General features: G+C 34.8%; 1 protein-coding gene across 2 annotated transcripts in view; it reads left to right on the forward strand.

The window, feature by feature from the left end:
* Nucleotides 1-8,381, forward strand: part of LOC136848198 (uncharacterized) — a 194,725-nt gene that overhangs the window by 136,646 nt on the left and 49,698 nt on the right. Inside the window, exon 1 of one of the 2 annotated variants that reach the window (XM_067120511.1) lies at nt 5,484-5,623. The exons of the other annotated variant lie outside the window; for it this stretch is intronic. The gene's annotated coding sequence lies outside the window, so the exon portion shown is untranslated. Of the gene's footprint in view, nt 1-5,483; nt 5,624-8,381 lie in introns of those variants that run through there. 2 annotated transcript variants of the gene reach the window in all.

Here is an 8,381-nt window from a genome sequence, read left to right on the forward strand (position 1 = left end):
TTTATATACTATTTATATATATAATAATATATATGTATATATGTATATATATATATATATATATATATATATATATATATATATATATATATATATATATAATTATTATGTGTGTGTGTGGACTGCGCGTGTTTGGTGTCTATATGTAAGTCCGTGTATGTACAACTAGGCATGCATTCATTTATGAAGAAAGTTAAAGGGTCTATCTATCTATATATATATATATATATATATATATATATATATATATATATATATATATATATATATATATAAATATACATATATATAATATATATAAACAGAAATGGCGCCCATCGACAGGAACATCCAACCTTTAAATTGCTGTTGCAAACCAAGAAACCAAAGGCTCATGGTATACTACTAATAATTTGCATTGAATGTTGACCGCTGAATCACCTCCTTCACCAGAATCCGAGAGGAATATTCTAGTTTGCTTGAAGTTGTAGCAGTATTTATCCTGTATTTATTTCTGCGTGAATAGGTGCTAAGTTCTCTCAGGTATCTCAGCCGTGAATGTAAAAGGCTCATGTAAATTCAGCTTTGCTTCTCTCTCTCTCTCTCTCTCTCTCTCTCTCTCTCTCTCTCTCTCTCTCTCTCTCTCTCTCTCTCTCTCTCCACTAGATCGAAAGATAAGTCAGTTTTTTGAACTGGTTCTGCACATGTTTTTGGCAAGTCATTTTTTCATCAGTAAATAACATTTAAATATAAACAGGGTATTTTTTTCGGCACTCAGTCGTTGTTTAATTTCAGCGTCAGTAGAGGTTTTGCAAGATGAGGTCCTTTCAGGTGCTTTTGCTTGTTTCTGTAGCCTACGTCAGTTGTTTTTTGATGTACGGGAATTTAAAAAAAGTGAAAATTGCCGCTAGCAATATTTTTGTACTTGTTCCCCTGTCCTATTGAGCATTAAGTGAGATAGAATTTCTTTTGCACCTATTTTCCTGCGCCATTTTAACAATGAGTGACACTTGATGCTGAACGAAAATTTTGACAAAATTCGGTGTTTATAAGGCACTTTATGGTTTTTTTTTTACAATTTTTTCCAAAGTCTCCTCTTCACATTTTTGTCTGCAAGATCTAGAGTGCTAATTCGTTATCATCGTGTTACGTAACTAACGGAATATTATTTTATGAAAAATATATATTTTCATGTGTAAAAGGCACAGTTTAACTTCCAATCTCCGTGCGAGACTTTTAGAGCTATGAAAAGGTACTTTGCGAGCCGAATATTTTCGTTTACTTTTGATGAATAGGTATTGAAAATGACTCCTACGCAGTTCTTAACATTCGTAATATTTCAAAGAACTCCGTTCCTTGTCAGACTGGTGAGGAAAGGAATGAACGAAAAACAGACGAAAGTCTACGGCTGGTGAACACCTTCCTAATAAGAACAGCATACCTTCAAAACTCATAGGTCTAAAACTCAGATTACGGATACTTCTTCGAAGACCTTGAAATTTGCCTCGCCATTATGGACTCCGTCTTGAGTTGAAAAGAACGTTTAAATCGCCTGCCTGCAAAACTCATGAATATAAAACACCAAAAATGTTCGAATGAGAGTAAACCTGTGGAGGCTTTGTGTATGCCCTGGCCAGCAGCTTCTACGAGTTTCGAATACGAAATCAATTAATTAATGCATTTCCTGGGACGAACTACAGTCTGTACACAATCTTCGCTATTAAGAAATTCATTACAGGGACATTCATTGAATAATCTAATCATTGAATAATGTAATTATTATAAGAATTTTCAAATTACTCCCTTTTAGAAAGCATTTTGGATCTTAATCTTGAAGATATGTACATCTCTTTTCGGAAAGCAGGTCTGCAGAGATCATTTGCTATTTCACATCCCTCACCTACAATTTCTAGTCGATAATCTGCTGACTGACTCACCGAATCGCTTAAAATGATCGAATGATAAATCGGAATTGATGTTCAGTCCAGTAATCGCTTACTGAAGCTGTATCTAACTTCCGATGTTTTAAAGAAGATTCTTCAGTGGTTCCTTTTTCGTGAGCTAATGGCCCTTGAGTCGTTGCGCAATGATTAATCTCTGCTTTTAAGGGATCTCATGTTCCTTAAGTCCTCCTATAATGATTATTCGCCGCTTGAGTCTTCCCATCATAATGATTATTTGCTGCTTTTAAGTGACCTAATGTTCCTTTAGGAAGGTTATAATGATTATTATGAACACTAATCAGTGTATTACGGTATAATGTTTGGATTTGATCATTTTCACAAATGATCATTCAGTCATCTCAGGCCTTCACATATAGCTTATAAACAGCAGTTTGTTCATTAAGTAGTAATTATTCGATCAAGATCATTCTGGACTTAATCATCATCCGCTACTTTTAGATGATCAAGTACAGATTTCATTTGCGGTTTTTAAACGATCATGCGCTATTTGCATTTGCTGCTTGTGAGTAATCGTACAAATTCTTCATTTGCTGATCACATGCAGTTTTTTCAGTGATTTTGACTGATCATATTCCAATGTCATTTGCTGTTTTGAAATTAAATAATCATACACTATTTTTTTTTTTTGCTGCCTTGAAGTGATCATTTGCGATAATAATTTTTTCCTTGTCAGTTATTATATACGATTGTCATATGCTGCTTTAAATGATTATTTACCATTTCCATTTAATGCCTATAAATTATCATGTGCGATTTGAACTTGCTGCTTTTGAAATATCCCATGCGATTCCAAGTAAATGTGTTTAAATTATCGTATACAATTTTAATTTACTGATTTTAAATTATCACATATGATTTTCATTTACTGATTTTAAATGATTACATGCGATTTTAATTTGCTGCTTTTAAATGGCCACACACGATGTTCCTTTACTGATTTTAAATTATCATATGCAGTTTTAATGTGCTGATTTTAAATTACCATATGCTAGTTTAGTTTGCTGCTTTCATTCACTGCTTTTGAATTATCCTTTGCGGTTTTCATTGATTGCTTTTAAATGACATACGATTTTCATTGATTGCTTTTAAATGATATACAATTTTCTTTTGCTGCTTGTAAAGAATCTCATACAACTCTCATACGCGGCTCTTAAATAATCATACACATTTCTTGAACAACCACCCGTTCATTTTTAAAATGATCCTCGGATGCATCTGCACGAAGCCCAGCCTCTCTCTCTCTCTCTCTCTCTCTCTCTCTCTCTCTCTCTCTCTCTCTCTCTCTCTCTCTCTCTCTTTCACACTGTAAAATCTTTCTCTCTCTCGCGCTCTCTCTCTCTCTCTCTCTCTCTCTCTCTCTCTCTCTCTCTCTCTCTCTCTCTCTCTCTCTCTCTATTTCACATTGTAAATCCTTTCTCTCTCTATATCTCTCATAATGCAAATCCCCCCTCTCTCTCTCTCTCTCTCTTTCACATTGTAAATCCTTTCTCTCTCTCTCTCTCTCTCTCTCTCTCTCTCTCTCTCTCTCTCTCTCTCTCTCTCTCTCCTTCATAGCGTAAATCCTCTCCATCTCTTTTTTATAGTGTAAATCCCCCTCCTCTCTCTCTCTCTCTCTCTCTCTCTCTCTCTCTCTCTCTCTCTCTCTACCCACCCACCCCGCAGAGGTTGTTTTCGTCGGAACATTTCATGATAGCCATATCTGCTTCGCCCACGTTGACCACATGTCTGGAAGGGCGCTCCACCCACACTTCCAGACGGTATCAGTTCTCCTCTCCCTTGAAAACTCCACCCACAAACGGACGGGTGCAGCCAAGCAGCCACAATCCGTCCGGCGAGGGTTGTGTGTGTGTGTGTGTGTCCTGGAAATAAGTAAATGAAGAAAGAAATGCATGAATTTATAAATAAGTGAATTAATAAATAGTAATAAATAGATGAAATGCTTAGTTGGGTATCTGTTTGTGTACTCCCAAGTTCATTATTTTTTTGGATATACGTGGAGGGTAATGGTTCATAAATAAACAAATAAATAAATTAAAAAGTTAATGCATAGATTTAAAAAATAGATAAATTAATATGTAAATAAATATGTGTATATTGTGCTTAATTTGGGTATATGTTTGTTCATTCTCAAGTTCAGCATTCGTTTTGGACACGTGGAAAGTTAAATAAAACAAGTAAAAAATGCGCCGAAGTTTCTTCGGCGCAATCGAGTTTTCTGTACAGACGCTACAGCGTATAATCAAGGCCACCGAAAATAGATCTATCCTTCGGTGGTCTCGGTATAATGTTGTATGAGCCGCGGCCCATGAAACTTTAACCATGGGCCGGTGGTGGCCTATTCTATATCGTTGCCAGAAACACGATTATGGCTAGCTTTAACCTTAAATAAAATAAAAACTACTGAGGCTAGAGGGCTGCAATTTGGTATGTTTGATGATTGGAGGGTGGCTGACCAACATACCAACTTGCAGCCCTCTAGCCTCAGTAGCTTTTAAGATCTGAGGGAGGACAGAAAAAGTGCGGACGGACAGACAAAGCCGGCACAATAGTTTTCTTTTAAAGAAAACTATAAGTGAAGAGAAAAAATTAATATATTCACTAATGAATAGATTCATTTATGCTTTTTCGGTTTTGCTTAAACTATCGATTAAGTTTAGAATACAAAGGGAGGTTTTAAGAGGTACGAATAGATAAATAGATAGATACTTAGATCAACAAATAATTAATGAAATGCAAGATGACGGTGATGTATGTTTATGCCGTGGCCATATTGCAGCCTTAATTTTTTTCACCTTTATTAAACATAAGAGATATAACAGATGAATTTTGAAATTGATTTTTTATCAAAGCCCCATGGGTAGGAAACTGCTTAAACGATAAAAAAATCATAGTTTCTTTTCCATGTATATATATGCAGTATATATGTGTTTATGTATATGTATATATTTCATACATATATATATATATATATATATATATGTATATATATATATATATATATATATATATATATATATATATATATATATATATATATAATACATAATGTTTGTTCATACATAGATAATGTGATTCAGCTTTTCATCATCTAGGTTTGGTTGCCCGAATCAAGAGGTTCACATCAGGCTCCACATTCCTATGAACACCGAACCGCACTAACACGTCCTTGCTGGCATAAGGCCAACTAAATTTAAACCAACCCCACCAACGAACTCAGCAGTAGAAGGTGGAAGTGGAAGTCCCCGAATTTTAAAAACATATATTAAACTGAAGGCCCCGAAGACTAAAAACTCAAATGAAGACCAGAGAAGGCCGAAGGCACTAAAAACTCAAGGTATAGGAGACTGAGAGACTAAAAACTCAATTCAGTACTCAGAAAAGGACACAAGGAAACTTAAAAACCGTCCAACGCAACTCGATGCACAAAGGGGGAACCGTCAGGACTTCTTATCCGTTGGCCTTGTCTGGATTCCAGACTCCAGGCGCTCGGGCCGGGTTATCTGCACCGACCGTCAGGCTGGAGGAGAGTCAGGAGACTCCAGTACACCTCTGGCTGTGATCGTGGAAGGTTCTCTCGCGTCAGGCTGTCACCCGAGATCGTCTTTTCGTGGTGTCTGTCAGGTTTTCTGGTCGCCTGGAATTACTGGTTGATTGAATAAAATATTAAGACACGACAACTAGTAAGTGCGTTTATATATTACTTATATTTAGCGGCAGTGTCGGGTTAGATAGGGACTGTTGATTACAGAAACTTGGAAGATTTGTATTAAGGCAAGTGATCTTGGATTCTTTAGCAAGTTAGGCTGACTTTCCAGACCTAGATATTGAGAAAAGTACTGTGATAACGTTGTTATCAAAATGTTTTCTAAATTTGAATTTGACAAAAGAAGAGTTATAGATAAATATTGGAGGAGGGCCTTGACATGAAAAATGATGAAAAATGATCCATTAGCAGGAGTCAGACACTGTATTATCTAGCAGATATTTTCCTTAAAATCTCGAAATTTTATAGAACGACCAGTTATTGCTTCATAGACGAAAGCAGAAATTTACCGATAATGATTTTCTCGAAAAGTTAACTATACCACGCAAGGCAACGACACCGACAGCAATGTAAAGAAACGAGACATTAAGCTAGGGGCAGAGAGGAGCCAAATCCGTAGCCGTTTGTGAGGCAAAGTGCCACATTCATAACCATCTTTAGGGAAGATGCTACACCGTGAAACTTTCATATCGAAGTCACACAACGAAAGGGATTTTGTTTCTTTTACGATAGAATGTCAAATCTAAGGCTGTATTTTATGATAGACTGTCAAATCTAAGGCTGTATTTTACGATAGAATGTCAAATCTAAGGTTGTATTTTACGATAGAATGTCAAATCTAAGGCTGTGTTATACCGTAAAATGTCAGATCTAAGGCTGTATTTTACGACAGAATGTCAAATCTGAGGTTGTATTTTACGACAGAATGTCAAATCTAAGGCTGTATTTTACGATGGAATGTCAAATGAACGTCAAATCTAAAATGTCAGATCTAAGGCTGTATAGAATTTTGTATTTTTACGATGGAATGTCAAATCTACGTCAAATCTAAGGCTGTGTTTTACGATAGAATGTCAAATGAACGACAAATCTAAGGCTGTATTTTACCGTAAAATGTCAGATCTAAGGCTGTAATTTACGATAGAACGTCAAATCTAAGGCTGTATTTTACGATTGAATGTCAAATCTAAGGCTGTATTTTACTATAGAATGTCAAATCTAAGGCTGTATTTTACGATAGAATGTCAAATCTAAGGCTGTAATTTACGATAGAATGTCAAATCTAAGGCTGTATTTTACGATAGAATGTCAAATGAATATCAAATCTAAGGGTGTATTTTACGATAAAATGTTAGATGAATGTCAAATCTAAGGCTGTATTTTACGATAGAATGTCAAATCTCAGGCTGTATTTTACCGTAAAATGTCAGATCTAAGGCTGTAATTTATATTTTACGATAGAATGTCAAATCTAAGGCTGTATTTTACGACAGAATGTCAAATCTGAGGCTGTATTTTACGATAGAATGTCAAATCTAAGGCTGTATTTTACGACAGAATGTTAAATCTAAGGCTGTATTTTACGATAGAATGTCAAATCTAAGGCTGTATTTTACGATAGAATGTCAAATGAATGTCAAATCTAAGGCTGTATTTTACGATAGAATGTCAAATGAATATCAAATCTAAGGCTGTATTTTACGATAGAATGTCAAATCTAAGGCTGTATTTTACGATAGTTTGTCAAATCAATGTCAAATCTAAGGTTGTATCTTACGATAGAATGTCAAATCTAAGGCTGTATTTTACGATAGAATGTCAAATCTACGGTTGTAATTTACAATAGAATGTCAAATCTAAGGCTGTATTTTACGATAGAATGTCAAATCTAAGTCTGTATTTTACAATAGAATGTCAGATCTAAGGCTGTATTTTACCATAAAATGTCAGGTCTAAGGCTGTATTTTACGATAGAATGTCAAATCTAAGGTTGTAATTTACAATAGAATGTCAGATCTGAGGCTGTATTTTACCGTAAAATGTCAGGTCTAAGGCTGTATTTTACGATAATATGTGAAATCAAAGTCTAAATCTATCGTCACTTTCGTGAAAAAGTGCAAAAGTCCTGGCAAATTTTAGTAATGATCTACAAGACATTTTATAGTGAAATAACAAAGAAAAGCTTTTGCTTAACCTACAGCAACAGTATTTCTTATGTAGAAGTTTTGGAAATAGGCCTAAGAAATTGTCATATTGATTAGGTTCCTGGTAAAGAGGGCTGATATTTTTAAAAAATAAGAATGTGAATACCTTATCATATTACGAAAAACAATGTTGACATAAACCCTGAGGGAAATTGGGGTAGGAAAAATAGGAATTGGTTTGCGAATGTTGCACTGTAATGGTAGTTACAACCTAGAAGTGATAAGATTACATACACACACACACACACACACACACACATATATATATATATATATATATATATATATATATATATATATATATATATATATGTGTGTGTGTGTGTGTATGTGTATATTTTTATATATATATATATATATATATATATATATATATATATATATATATATATATATTAATATATTGCTGTATTCTGTCATCAAGACTGTTTGTTAATAGAACCTTCTCTCTCTCTCTCTCTCTCTCTCTCTCTCTCTCTCTCTCGTTACCAATTCACCCACACATACACACACACACACCCTTGTGTGAGTGAATTGGTAACGAGAGAGAGAGAGAGAGAGAGAGAGAAGGTTCCATTAACAAACAGTCTTGATGACAGAATCACAACACCTTAATAAGACTATTATTATTGGATAAAAGGCAGGTTCATATCAGCTAGAGGCTCTTCCACAGCAGAAATACGGTACTGA

Source organism: Macrobrachium rosenbergii, chromosome 18 (genome assembly GCF_040412425.1).
Source record: "Macrobrachium rosenbergii isolate ZJJX-2024 chromosome 18, ASM4041242v1, whole genome shotgun sequence".
NCBI lineage: Eukaryota > Metazoa > Arthropoda > Malacostraca > Decapoda > Palaemonidae > Macrobrachium > Macrobrachium rosenbergii.